This window comes from Ctenopharyngodon idella, chromosome 3 (assembly GCF_019924925.1).
Source record: "Ctenopharyngodon idella isolate HZGC_01 chromosome 3, HZGC01, whole genome shotgun sequence".
In the NCBI taxonomy this organism is placed as follows: domain Eukaryota; kingdom Metazoa; phylum Chordata; class Actinopteri; order Cypriniformes; family Xenocyprididae; genus Ctenopharyngodon; species Ctenopharyngodon idella.
In genome coordinates, this window is record NC_067222.1 from 10,720,557 (window position 1) to 10,735,918 (window position 15,362).

General features: G+C 36.1%; 1 protein-coding gene; it reads right to left on the reverse strand.

Annotated features, from left to right (window-relative positions):
- LOC127509878 (gastrula zinc finger protein XlCGF52.1-like) overlaps positions 1-15,362 on the reverse strand; it is a 298,674-nt gene that overhangs the window by 154,131 nt on the left and 129,181 nt on the right.

The following is a 15,362-nucleotide window of genomic DNA, read 5'->3' on the forward strand; positions in this document are numbered from 1 at the left end:
CTGGACAAACACATTTGCGAAATGAACGAATGTAAACATAATACATGAAAAGAATAAAGACATTTCAGATGTTACAATCATATTTCAAATGTTACAATCAACACGCATCTTGAACGTAACATTTGAAACATGCACTTCTGTTTCAAATCTATATGTGATAAAAGCGCTATACAAATAAACATGGACTGAAATACACATACTAACTTTAATTCATCATATGAGCTTTTTGAATTTTTTCTCTCTTTTTCTCATCAATCCCTCCATTCTGTACATTCTCCCACTCTCTGCTGAATATTAATGCTTGACGCTCATTAACATGTCATCATCATCTTCAGAGTCTGGGGGTCCGTGACCCCTGCTGACCCCCCTCTATCTCTCCCTCTCCACCCATCTTTTAATAAATCGATGCAGCTGCGTAACGCTTAAATGGCTCCCCGTCTCTATGGGATGAATCCTGCTTTTGTGTTTTCTCTCTTTCTGCTGGTGGACGGGTGGCAGTTGTGTGGTGGGGGGCAAAAAGTTGGACAGGATTCCTCTGCAGCTGGGGAAGAATGGATGGAGAGAGAGAGAGAGAGGGCAGCATGAATGCACCATTGTGTGGTCACTTCATATCTGCACCGACTGCCTCCGCCAAGAGTCCAGTTACCCCAATTGTGTTGGAGAAACATCTAAAGGAAGCTGATATGGGGTTTCAGAGGGTTTAATGGGGGTTTGGGGTGGAGGAGGAGGGTGAGAGAGAGAGAGAATTGGTTACCTGGTTTCCAGGTATGCGTAAATCCTTCTCAAGCAATATCTCTGCTAGTAGGGAACATTCTAAAAACGTTCTGGCAAAGTTCTGAACAAACTTTCTTCCAGCAACGTCAATAGAACGTTCGTTCAATGTTATCTGGTCTTTAATAATGTTCTCAAAATGTTAACAAAATGTTCTTAGAACATTGTATCACTTGATTCAGAAACATTCAGAGAACATTCAGAAATAACTTTTTTATAACTTTATGGGAATGGTAGCAAAACGTTCTTAGAGTATATTTTTGTCTTAGCTGGGTGTGCTCGCCATATAAACAACTCAACAAGATATATTTCACTAATCAAATATGGCATTGTTCTGTTGACGTTTAGCAAAAAGTGTGAGTCACGGTGCAGTGAGAATTACTCCGTGCTAAACGCTTCAATTAGCATCCCGCTGTATTGTTGTCACATGACCTCATTATGTGTCATGTGAGTGATATTATCGTGTCTTTTTTAATTTAATTCAGTTTAAAAATGCTTAACTTGCAAAATGCAAAACCACAGCTGGTGTTTCTTCCAGTGTATTAACATGGGAAATGATGATTGACAGCAAACCTGCCAAGATGTGTCTTGACACAAAATATCTGAACTCAATGAAAATGAAATTGAAGAGCTACAACAGAGAGGATTCACTGAAATTTTTGCTCACTTTCTCACAGACCTTTGTGTTTCATTGAAGAAATAAGTCATACAGGTTTGGAAAAACACACCTGCTGACATTATCAACTTCTTTCGAGTAGGACTCGTCTATAAGATTCATTAAATGTTCTGGGTGGATTCAATTTGAGTTTGGAGTTTGGATTTAATGTTACAGCATTTTACGTAGTACATTTACATTTATTGATTTATGAGACAATTTTATCCAATAAATCCAAAGCAGAGCTCACCAAACTCTGTAGTTTCAAAAGATGAAGGAAAGTTTGATTCCTCATGATTCTAGTCAATAATAAATGTGACATTTGAGTTTGATACATTGTTTCCTGAGATCATGATTCCCATGTGAATACATGCATTAAGACATAATTTTTTTTGTGATATATATATATATATATATATATATATATATAGTATCTCACAGAAGAGAGTACACCCCTCACATTTTTTTTAAATATTTTATTATATCTTTTCATGTGACAACACTGAAGAAATGACACTTTGCTATAATGTAAGGTAGTGAGTGTACAGCTTGTATAACAGTGTAAATTTGCTGTCCCCTCAAAATAACTCAACACACAGCCATTAATGTCTAAACCGCTGGCCACAAAAGTGAGTACACCCCTATATGAAAATGTCCAAATTGGGCCCAAAGTGTCAATATTTTGTGTGGCCACCATTATTTTCCAGCACTGCCTTAACCCTCTTGGGCATGGAGTTCACCAGAGCTTCACAGGTTGCCACTGGAGTCCTCTTCCACTCCTCCATGACGACATCAAGGAGCTGGTGGACGTTAGAGACCTTGCGCTCCTCCACCTTCCGTTTGAGGATGCCCCACAGATGCTCAATAAGGTTTAGGTACCCTCAGCTTCTTTAGCAAGGCAGTGGTCATCTTGGAGGTGTCCATCTTGGAGTGGTCATCTTTGGGGTCGTTATCATGTTGGAGTTCTGCCCTGCGGTCCAGTCTCTGAAGGGAGGGGATCATGCTCTGCTTCAGTATGTCACAGTACATGTTGGCATTCATGGTTCCCTCAATGAACTGTAGCTCCCCAGTGCCGGCAGCACTCATGCAGCCTCAGGCCATGACACTGCCACCACCATGCTTGACTGTAGGCAAGACACATTTGTCTTTGTACTCCTCACCTGGTTGCCGCCACACACGCTTGACACCATCTGAACCAAATAAGTTTATCTTGGTCTCATCAGACCACAGGACATGGTTCCAGTAATCCATGTCCTTAGTCTGCTTGTCTTCAGCAAACTGTTTGCGGGCTTTCTTGTGCATCATCTTTAGAAGAGGCTTCCTTCTGGGACAGCCATGCAGACCAATTTGATGCAGTGTGCGGCGTATGGTCTGAGCACTGACAGGCTGACACCCCACCCCTTCAACCTCTGCAGCAATGTTGGGGACATTCATACGTCTATTTCCCAAACACAACCTCTGGATACGATGCTGAGCACGTGCACTCAACTTCTTTGGTCGACCATGGTGAGGCCTGTTCTGAGTGGAACCTGTCCTGTTAAACCGCTGTATGGTCTTGGCCACTGTGCTGCAGATCAGTTTCAGTGTCTTGGCAATCTTCTTATAGCCTACGCCATCTTTATGTAGAGCAACAATTCTTTTTTTTCAGATCCTCAGAGAGTTCTTTGCCATGAGGTGCCATGTTGAACTTCCAGTGACCAGTATGAGAGAGTGAGAGCGATAACACCAAATTTAACACACCTGCTCCCCATTCACACCTGAGACCTTGTAACACTAACGAGTCACATGACACCGGGGAGAGAAAATGGCTAATTGGGCGAGCTGGGGAGCTACAGTTCATTGAGGGAACCATGAATGCCAACATGTACTGTGACATACTGAAGCAGAGCATGATCCCCTCCCTTTGGAGACTGGGCTGCAGGGCAGTATTCCAACATGATAAAGACCCCAAACACACCTCCAAGACGACCACTGCCTAAAGAAGCTGAGGGTACCTAAACCCTATTGAGCATCTGTGGGGCATCCTCAAACGGAAGGTGGAGGAGCGCAAGGTCTCTAACATCCACCAGCTCCGTGATGTTGTCATGGAGGAGTGGAAGAGGACTCCAGTGGCAACCTGTGAAGCTCTGGTGAACTCCATGCCCAAGAGGGTTAAGGCAGTGCTGGAAAATAATGGTGGCCACACAAAATATTGACACTTTGGGCCCAATTTGGACATTTTCACTTAGGGGTGTACTCACTTTTGTGGCCAGCAGTTTAGACATTAATGGCTGTGTGTTGAGTTATTTTGAGGTGACAGCAAAATTACACTGTTATACAAGCTGTACACTCACTACATTACATTGTAGCAAAGTGTCATTTCTTCAGTGTAGAAAAAAGATATAATAAAATATTTACAAAAATGTGAAGCGTGTATTCACTTCTGTGAGATACTGTATATATATGATATCTATGGTGGCTTGCAACAACTGAAAAAAAATGCAAATAGAAAAAACACCAGCAAATTAAGAAAACATCTTAATCAGTTTGACAACACGTGCTGCAAATACAACAAACATACAAGCAGGATGATAAAATATATAAAAAAACTCACCTTTCAGGTCATCGACAAAACACCACTGACAAGTAGACATTGAACAATAAGCATGTCCCAGCCAGGTTCATCACTTGTTGTGGTCCCCTTAAAACATTTTTGTTGTGATCTGTGCTATTTGCAGTGTGTTTCTGTATTTGGTTGTGTTGTGAGTATTTGAAGCATGTTTCTGTATTTGGTTGCATTGTGAGTATTTGCAGTGTGTTTCTGTATTTGGTTGCGTTGTGAGTATTTACAGCGTGTTTCTGTTTGGTTGTGTTGTGAGTATTTGAAGCATGTTTCTCTATTTGGTTGCGTTATGAGTATTTGCAGTACGTTTCTGTATTTGGTTGTGTTATAAGTATTTGCAGAGTGTTTCTGTATTTGGTTGCATTGTGAGTATTTGCAATGTGTTTCTGTATTTGGTTGTGTTGTGAGTATTTGCAGCGTGTTTCTGTATTTGGTTGCATTGTGAGTATTTGCAGTGTGTTTCTGTATTTGGTTGTGTTGTGAGTATTTACAGCGTGTTTCTGTATTTGGTTGCATTGTGAGTATTTGCAGTGTGTTTCTGTATTTGGTTGCGTTGTGAGTATTTACAGCGTGTTTCTGTTTGGTTGTGTTGTGAGTATTTGAAGCATGTTTCTCTATTTGGTTGTGAGTATTTGCAGCGCGTTTCTTGATTTCTTTGCGTTGAGTATTTGAGGTGCGTTTCTGTATTTAGTTGTGTTGTGAGTATTTGCAGCAAGTTTCTGTATTTGGTTGCATTGTGAGTATTTGCAGCATGTTTGGTTGTGTTATGAGTATTTACAGTGTGTTTCTGTTTGGCTGCGTTGTGAGTATTTGCAGCGCATTTCTGTATTTAGTTGTATTTGCAGCGCATTTCTTGATTTATTTCCGTTGAGTATTTGCAGCACGTTTCTGTATTTAGTTGTGTTGTGAGTATTTGCAGCATGTTTGGTTGTGTTATGAGTATTTACAGCGTGTTTCTGTTTGGTTGCGTTGTGAGTATTTGCAGGCGCGTTTCTGTATTTAGTTGTGAGCATTCGCAGTGCGTTTCTTGATTTCTTTGCGTTGAGTATTTGCAGTGCGTTTCTGTATTTAGTTGTGTTGTGAGTATTTGCAGCATGTTTCTGTATTTGGTAGTGTTGTGAGTATTTGCAGTGTGTTTCTGTATTTGGTTGCATTGTGAGTATTTGCAGCACATTTCTGTATTTTGTTGCATTGTAAATATTTGCGGCACATGTGTTGTCAAACTGATTATGTTTTCTTAATTTGCTTGTGTTTTTCTATTTGCATTGTGTTTTCTTTCATTCATTAGCATACTTCTTTCAGATCCCTTTAACTTAATGCAGTCAGGTTGATCCAGTCGTTGTATAAAACCTGTTGATATTTGTTTCCGCTTGAAGCACATTTTAGTTTACCTGATAAAATGTTTTTGTTTTTATGTATGTTTGTGTGTTATTGTGGTGAACAAACATCACACACACATACACACACACATAGTCAGTGATGGATGGATAGATGGATGGAGAGGGAAGGAATGAGATTTGTGGGTGAGTTTGAGTCACAGCTGATGAAATGCAGAAAACGATGCAGAAGAATTCAGACGACAAAAGACTCTTTCTGTGTGTGTCTCTCCGTTCTCAGGACGGGCTCGTAAACCCCTCTGCCCTCGGGCTGCTGCGGGCCTCGTGACGCTCCTCTTGATTTCTGAGGTCACGGCGGATTGAGAAGCTTCAGCTAGGATGCAGAAGTTTCTCAGACTCTGCTGTCGGTTTCTCATGCCCCGTTCCTGCTGATCGGTTTCTGTGATGAGAGCAGAAATCGTCAAACTGTGACTCTGTCAAATGAGTTTTATTACAGAACTTCACTGAAATCACCTCATGGATTGATAAACATGAAGATCTGATCTGGAGCTGTCAGTCTTTCCTTCACCAGCAGAGATATTATAATAAAAAATCTAACACAAAGAATTTTGGCAAGAATTTGTAATGCCATTGCTAGGATGTTGCTGCTATACAGTTTCTAGGGTGTTCTGGATGGTTGCTAGGGTGATGCTATCTGTATATTTGTCCCGGTGGGATTTTTTCAGCTGTTTTCTGGTCCAGCAGGTGAAAATGGTGCGTCTGATCACTGAGTAGCAGCACACTCTCCTCATAAACACATAAACACACTTTATTTGAGCAGCAGGACAACAAACACACTGAACTTTAAGACTGAAGGTTTGATCGGTATGAGCACTAGTGATGACTGATAAGTGAACACGACTCATAATGAGGCAGATCTTTAAAGTGATTGTGCAGATCACTGTGTTTCTCTGTGAGATCAAACAGATGGCGGCTGTCAAGCGCTCATGACCAGGCCTCTCTGATCATGTGACCTCACATCATTCACAGGCCTGCGGGAACAACATGTTTCTCTCGCCTCCTTATACTTTAAACCCCCTTGCATGAATGCAGCTAAAGTAGTTCAGTAGAAACCTGAGATCGAAAGTCTCAGAAACTGTATGCGGGTCGTTTAACCAAACAGGTGCCTTTGTGTTCCTCATTTACAGATGAGCAAACAGTGACTTTAAAGGGTTAGTTCACCCAAAAATGAAAATTCTGTCATTAATTACTCACCCTCATGTCGTTCCACACCTGTAAGACCTTCGTTCATCTTCAGAATGCAAATTAAGATATTTTTGATGAAATTCGATGGCTCGGTGAGGCCTCCATTGACAGCAAGATAATTAACACTTCCAGATGCCCAGAAAGCTACTAAATACATATTTAAAACAGTTCATGTGACTACAGTGGTTCAACCTTAACGTTATGAAGTGACGAGAATACTTTTTATGCGGCAAAAAAACAAAATATTGACTTTATTCAACAATATCTAGTGATGGGCGATTTCAAAACACTGCTTCATGAAGCTTTGAAGCTTTACGAATCTTTTGTTTCGAATCAGTGGTTCGGAGCGTGTATCAAACTGCCAAAGTCATGTGATTTCATAAGTGTCATAAGTGTTTCGAAATTTCAATGGTTCACCACTGGGGGGCGTGACTTTGGCAGTTTGATACATGCTCCGAACCACGTATTCAAAACAAAAGATTCGTAAAGCTTGAAGGCAATACAGTCTATCAGAAAACAGATAGATAGATAGATAGATAGATAGATAGATGTCTTAAAGCTTAAATGAGTATCAAGGGCTTCTGGCAGTTTAAATTTGAAATTTTGACAGTTGGAGATCAAACAGTCAATGTAAGTCTATTGGATTTTTATGATTTTTAATTTTAATTTTTAGGAAAACCATAAGTCGGATCAGTTAGAAAATATATATTACAGTCAAAACAGTCTGAAGGTCTGACTTGAGTTTGGAGGATCTAGCTTAAAAGCTCTAGGAAGAGTTAGAGTCAGAAATATAGGGTCAGAAGAAGAAGAAGTTTATTAGCATTTCAGCAAGTTGGCTTTCTCAAGCCAAATGAATGAATATGGTGCATATATTTAGCAAAATGCTCCTCTCTAGAGTTAGTTTTCTGGCTAACTAACAAGTTATGGTCACTGAATGGCTTTTCTGAGGTAAATGTGATGTTAAGTGACATATTGTTCTCAAGCTGTTTTATTGACATCTTTCCGCAGTTGAAACACTGACTGAGCAATTACATGAGACATAATTCATTTTAGTAGGTTGTACTGTTTGTTTCAACATACCTTCTTATGTTCATGTTTATTTGGTGCTATAACTAGTAAAGAGGACGAGATGATCAGTTCATGTGCGCTTCGCTTGATCTGAGGCACCTAAACAGCGATCTGTCATGCCACTTTAAAGAGCGCAAAAACTGTATTTATTGTTTGAATTTCATAATTTTGAAATCTGAGACAAACGTAACACAAAGCTTATTGCGATTTGTTTGGATGGGAGGCGTGCTATGAAAATTTGCTGAAAACAGAATAGCCTGAAATATTGATTCTTGGGATTTAAGAATCAATATCTGTTCATAAAAAAATGAAAATCAATTAAAATAGAGAATTGGATACTTTTTACCCAGCCCTATCATCCATTCAGAAAGTGAACTGCTAGGTTCTTTGTTCATTGTTTGAAATCTTTCACAATGGAGAGGCACCTGTTTGAATGACATGTCGTGAAGTTCATGAAGTTTAGTAACTAACTAGCTTTTGACTTCAGAATGAACCTGTAACCTCATGATCATCAGGGTCTCTTAATGATTGGGGCTTGATGGATGTTTGTGTCTCGGTCTGAAACTTCACACAGATTAAAGCGCTCATTTCAGAGACAATCTGATTCGCTACATTTAATCTAAGAACATGTTTCTCCTGAAATCTTTGAGTTCACATTGAGATCTCAGAGTTTCGACTGATATTTTGGCAGTGATGATAGAGATCTCATTAGTGTTTCGTTTCTTTCTCATGATGCTGATCTCATTGCAGTTACATGTTCCTGATGTTTCTTCTTATTTTAAAAGATTGGTTCACTTCAGAATTAAAATGTCCTGATAATTTACTCACCCCCATGTCATCCCAGATGTTCATGTCTTTCTTTCTTCAGTTGAAAAGAAATTAAGGTTTTTGATGAAAACATTCCAGGATTTTTCTTCAACCCTTTAACAGGGTTCAATGGGTTGAAGGTCCAAATTGTAGTTTCAGTGCAGCTTCAAAGTGCTCTACACGATCCCAGATGAGAAATAAGGGTCTAATCTAGCAAAACAATCGGTCATTTTCTAAAAAAAATTAAAAATTTATATACGTTTTAACCACAAATGCTCGTCTTGCACTGCTCTGTGATGCACCAAGCATTACGTATATCACGTTGGAAAGGTCATGCGTGACGGAGGCGGAAGTACCGCGGTAGGGTGAAAAACTCAATCTCATTTTCTCCTCCAACTTCAAAATCGTCTTATATCGTTGTTTTACCTTTTTTGACTTAGTCTTTGCACGTTCACTTTGTAAACACTGTATCGGTACTTACGCCTGCGTCACACGTGACCTTTCCAACGTGATTACATAATGCATGGTGCATCGCAGAGCAGTGCAAGACGAGCATTTGTGGTTAAAAATTATAGATTTTTTTTTTTTTAAGAAAATTACCAATCGTTTCTCTAGATAAGACCCTTATTCCTCGCCTGGGATCATGTAGAGCCCTTTGAAGCTGCACAGTGAAGTCCACTATATGGAGAAAAATCCTGGAATGTTTTCCTCAAAAACCTTAATTTCTTTTTGACCAAACAAAGAAAGACATAAACATCTTGGATGACATGGGGACGAGTACATTATCAGGAAATTTGAATTCTGAAGTGAAGTAATAGGTGAACTAAACTTTTAAACAAATAAAAATATAAATTAAATAATAATAATAATAATAATAATAAGACATATACATATACCTAAACATATATACATAGGCCTACAGCATATGTACAAATATAAACACAATAATTGAATAAAATAATAATAATAATAAATTAACAAGAAAATGACATAAATTACAGTTATTAGTACAGCATGTTTCCTGATGTTTCTTCATGTTTGTGTGTTAGTGTGTGCGTGTGTGTGTGTTTGAGGAAGACTGTGGAAGGGCCGAGAGGAAGAGTGTGAGGCAGTAAAGAGTGACTGACTTTCCAATCATGTGTTTTTCTGGGAACATTGAATTACAGCGGTGGAGAGGCGGAGATGCCCGAATGAAAGGAGTCGTTGTTGGTGACGGGATGGACAGATGAAAGAGAGAGAGAGAGAGAGAGAGAGAGAGAGAGAGAGAGAGAGAGAGAGAGAGAGAGAGAGAGATGAAAGACAGAGAGGATGAGAAATCACTGTGACAAACACACACACACACACACATGATGTGAAAGATTCATAAAATCTAACCTTACTGTTGTCAAATGTGTTGTTTTTGATATAGTGTACTTTAAGTGCACTTAAAATCTTTAAAGTGTTTTTTTTTTTTAAATAAAATTGTATTTGCAGATAATATTAATGAAATAAAAAATATTAATGAAATAAAAGGCTACTTAAAGAGAGTGCACTTTCTTAACACACATTTAGAAAGTAATAATGTCAAATTAAAAGTTTTAATACTTTGTAAGGTAGCACTTTAGATTAAGGTTTCATTAGTTAACATAAACTAAGAGTGAACAATACTTCTACAGCATTGATTAATCTTTGTTAATTTCAACATTTACTAATTCATTATTAAAATCAAAAGTTGTATTTGTTAACATTAGTTGTGAACTAACAAACAATGAACAGCTGGATTTTTATTAACTAACGTTAACAAATACTGTAACAAATAATGTATTGCTCATTGTTAGATAATGTTCATTAATACATTAACTAATGCTAACTAATGAAACCTTGTTGTAAAGTTACCAAAGCACATTTTAAATCATTGTTTTAATAACCTTCTGTCGTGCTTTAAAGAAGTACACTTGTTTTGATGTGTTGATAGCATACTAAAGCACATGTAAAATACTTGATTATAGCTCTAATTTTTACTGTAATGTGTTATTTGATATTATATCTAAAGTTAATACATTTAAAATGAACTAAATTGCAACTTTATGACTGCAAAATGACAAATATATTTAAATACATGACATGCAAGTTTCAACAGATATATTACAAATGTTTTTTACTCTTTGTTCCTGTTTTATAATTTGCTTTGTGCATAAAATGCATGAATGTAAATGTAAACAGAAATGACATCAAGTTTACCATAAATGTCAGTACATTAATTAACTATTTCAAAGACAATAAATAATGGATTACAAGATGTACTTAAGTTCAGCTAATGGATTTAATATGAATTTAAACTGTAATACATTTTCATTTCATTGCAAATAACATGCAATCAAGTGTCCGAAAGCATCTAGGTTCACTATATTCTTTTTAAGTAAAAGTATGCTGAAGTGTACTTCTTTTTCACATGGGAATCAGGTTTATGAGTTTAAGACTGTAACAGAATACTTCCCTTAGACTATAACACTGAAACAAACATTTTCTGAAGAGCGCTACACAAATGAATTGAATTGTTGGAGCAGCTTCGGCAGCTGTGTTTCACCATAGACCAGTGTGTAAATGAACGCACGACTGTCCTCCAGTGGCTTTATTTCATATAGTTCTGGGTGAAGATGATTATTTGCAGTGAAATGTGATCGCAGAACATTGGTATCTCATAACTGATGACCTTTAACCTTCAGAAGCACTGACACTAAACCAGATCTACGTCACACACACGTCAGACACTCAGAGTAACGCGTTATAGATGCATTGTCATGATTGTTATTGTGTGTGTGTGTTTAGTTCCAGTGACACAAAGAATCTCCTCATAACAGACAGAACAACAAACGTGTCTCATTTCTGTCCAGTATAGTCTGTTATTTAGTGTCAAAACTGTGTGGCTTATCTATTATAGTAATCACTTATATTCGTGTTTAAGTCCCAAATATGTTACTGTTTGGATGTTGTTGATTGTTTTTTTTTTTTTTTTTTCATAATCCAATTTTAGTATGAATTGTCTTGAATATTAAACTGATAGTTTTTGCTTAAAACAAGATCAAATATCTGCCAATGGAGCCAAAAACACATCTTGTTCTTTTTGAATTATGTTTAAACTCACTTCTTTTTGATACATTTTCTCAGAAAACAAGACTTTTTCTTATCTTATTTATGATAAATCTTGATTTAAGCCTAAGAATGTACTGTAAAACAAGACAAAAACACAGAGAGAAAAAAATAGCGTTTTTAACAATAGGCTACAGATTCACTGTAGTAAAAAAAAAAAAAGCAGCGTCAACATTGCAAAATTGTTCAATCAGTATTCAGTAATTTCAATCAAATTTCAGTTCAGATGAGTTGTGTTGTGGTAGTCGTTACTCATTTGTGAGTCGCTTTGGATAAATGAATAAATGTCCCGTTTGTGCTGTAGTTCCAGTGTTCTGGAGGCAGATGGCGCCGCTGAAGCGGTTCTGACCCACACCAGCTATCAAGTAATACAAAATGTAGGCTATTAAAGGGATAGTTCACCCAAAAATGATGGGGGGAATGATACACTACATACACTAAGAATGCTAATATGTAAAAAACAATATTAGCATTCACACCAACGGACCATAACGGACCTTTCTTATTAAAAGCGCGTCTGCCGCTTTAAATCCTCGCGCGCTTTAAAGCAGGATGGATTCTGATTGGCTGTCAATGTTTTTAACCGTTTGTCAGCTAAAAAAAACGCTCTGAAAATGATTTCAAAGATATATTTCTTCTGTGTCTTTATTGATTTAGCTGTGGTGTGGACTTCCCTATAATCTCACAGAACTAGAACGTTTATCAAAACTTAAATCGTTAGCTATAGAGGAGAGCTTCGGATTTAGCGACGCATGTTTACATCTACAGGAAGAGAAAGAGATGATCTACAGACACAGGAAGGAGCGTTCGGGAGAATGGGGATGAAGGAAAGAGAGATGGATGGACGGAGAGACGCGGGTGAGGGGAACAGCTCATAATTAGCAGTGCAGGGGGCAGTAAACGCTGACAATGAGCCTCTGTTACTGACCCACACAATACTGCACTATCAGTTTCATCACGCCTGTCTCACTCTGCCTGTCTCTCTCTCTCTTTTACTCAGTAATAAGCTCTGTCTCCCTCAGGCATGTATTCACAAACTTCTCTCTCTCCCAGAACCTTCTCCGTCAGAAGTTCTGCAGAGGTTAATCGACCGTCTGTGATGATGATCAGACAGGTTTTTGTCCGTATCGTTCCCGCTCTGCCTTTTTACCTCGTTAACGTTAAAAAATAAAGTGTTGTCATTTAGTGGGATATATTTCAATAAAAGTGTATATTAAAAATCTACTCTGGTCACTACTAAACATTATTAATTGATATTAGTCAGGGTGGCGCTTTATTTAATTTCGGACAGTAAATTCAACGGATTCTACCGTTATTTAATAGCCTAATACCGATAGTTCGGCATAACTAGCTAGCTTACTTGATTATCCTCCTATAAGTGAGGTAATGTTATAGTTTTTATTCATATTTTATCATTTTTGAATGTTTTAATTTTTATATTTTAATATTAATTTACTAGGCCTAAATTAAAAGTTTTAGTTTTTGTAGATATAGTTATTTGTTCATTTTTATTTCAGTTTTAGTATTGTAGTATAAGTGAGATGTTATTAGCCCTATAGTTTTTATTAATATTTTAAAATTTTTAATATTTTTATTTTTTAATTATAAAGTTATAGTAGCCTGACAGACCCTTTTCACAGACTGTGATGGCGCGTTTTAACGGTCATCAATATCGTAGATCCTGCAAAGTTTTTTATATTTTCATTTTAAATAAAGGTATGTAGATTTATAACACTATACATTGTATTATATTACCTTTGCATCAAATTACAAAAAAAAAAAGTCTTTTGACTTCCGTTATCAATCGCTCTCTATTTTTTTCATCTTTTTGAAAGTCATGAAAACATTATTGTGGAGTTTTTATTTTGCTATTTATGCAAATGGAAACACAAAACATATATTTATCTAAGTCTCTCATTTACCGCTAAAACAGTTTACCCAACTATGACAACTTCCGCTTCTGAGAAACCCGGAAATGTCTATCGTGTTGTTTTTCCTCATTTTTATAAGTAGGGTTTTTTTTTTTTTATAAGTTTTAGTAATTGTAGTACATCAAGTTATACTAAATAATAATGAGAAACGTTTCTTTGTCAACTAGCTGAAATAAAATATGTTTGAGGTTTGTACATTTTATTTCACTTAATGTTTATTTTATTTCAAGAAACTTTTTTTTATGGTTTTAGTTTTAGTTTCAGACAACTTAACCTTGACTTGATTATTTACATGAGCAGAAAATGATTGTTCATAAACAGCTGAAGTTAGTCACTGGTTTTCAGTGACAAACTACCTATAGAAAACCTCAAATGATGTCACTTCCTGTGCCTGATGTTATTAAGAAACAGTTAAAGCAGCCTTACAAAAGGCTAGCGGGATGGAAAGTGGGAAAACGTGTAAATGAAAAAGAATATTCACAAGAAAACACATTTAGATTGAAACATTTCAATTAAAGAAAAAAAAACAATGAAGAAATGTTATTGTCTCTCAATCTTTTTCCTAAACCTTGAGTTCAAAGGTCAGGGCTAGGGGCAAGAGTTCAGGGGTCTGCTGCATAACCTGCTTAGACATTACATGTTAGTCGTCTCATTTTTTTACCTTCAAGACCGGTCAATTTTTTTAAAATTTAAGTCAGTTGCATAAAAACAAAATATTGAGAAGTAAGACTGATTATCTCTTGTTTAACTGCTGCTCTTTTTCTCTTCTGCTGCTGTCTGAGACGTTCAACCTACTAATGGACTGATTGATGTTAATTAGTGTGAGCAGGTGTAATAAACAGGTTAATATGTGGAGATGAATGAAACGTTGATAAACTCAAGTTTAACGCTGATGTTCATTGTTTTGACCTATAATGATTTCAGAAGTTAAAGCCAGCCACCCGTCACTGCTGATCTGGAGGCTGCGTTCAGTCTCACTGATAATAAGGTTGCGGTTGGTTAATGGCATTAGAAACTGATCTCAGACCAGCATTACAGGCTGCTATTTTACAGAGCAGTGATCTTAATGCCAGTGAATTAACTATGATGACATGCGGTGGTTGATGGTTGTGAGATGAAGTTTAAAAGGTGATACAATTATTATTATTTAATTTTTTTTTTTAATTCTTTATTATCATTATTTATCTCTGGAAAGTTTCTCATTATTATTATTAACTTATTTATTCATTGGTATTTATTCTTTTTATTTATCATTATTATTCTCTGTAAACATTTAAAAGGTGCTAAAATATTATTTATTTATTTATTTATTTTTTGTTATTATTTTATCATTATTCTCTTTAAACTTTTAAAAGGTGATACAATTATTATCATTATTATTATAATTATTATTTAAAAAATATTAATTCTTTATTATTACCATTATTTTTCTCTGGAAAGTTTCTTCTTATTATTATTATTGTTATTAACTTATTTATTCATTGGTATTTATTCTTTTTATTTATTTATTATTGTCATTATTTTTATTCTCTTGAAACTTTTAAAAGGTGGTAAAAATATTATTTATTTGTTATATTATTTAAAATTATTATTTTATTATCATTATTCTCTGTAAACTGTTGAAAGGTGACATTATTAATATTATTATTAAAAAAAAAAATTCTTTATTATTATTATTTTTCTCAGGAAAGTTTCTTATTATTAACGTATTTATTCATTAGTATTTATTATTTTTACTTTTTTCCATTATTATTATTCTCTGTAAATTTTGCTAAAATATTATTTATTTGTTTTTTTTTTTAATTATTTTTATCATT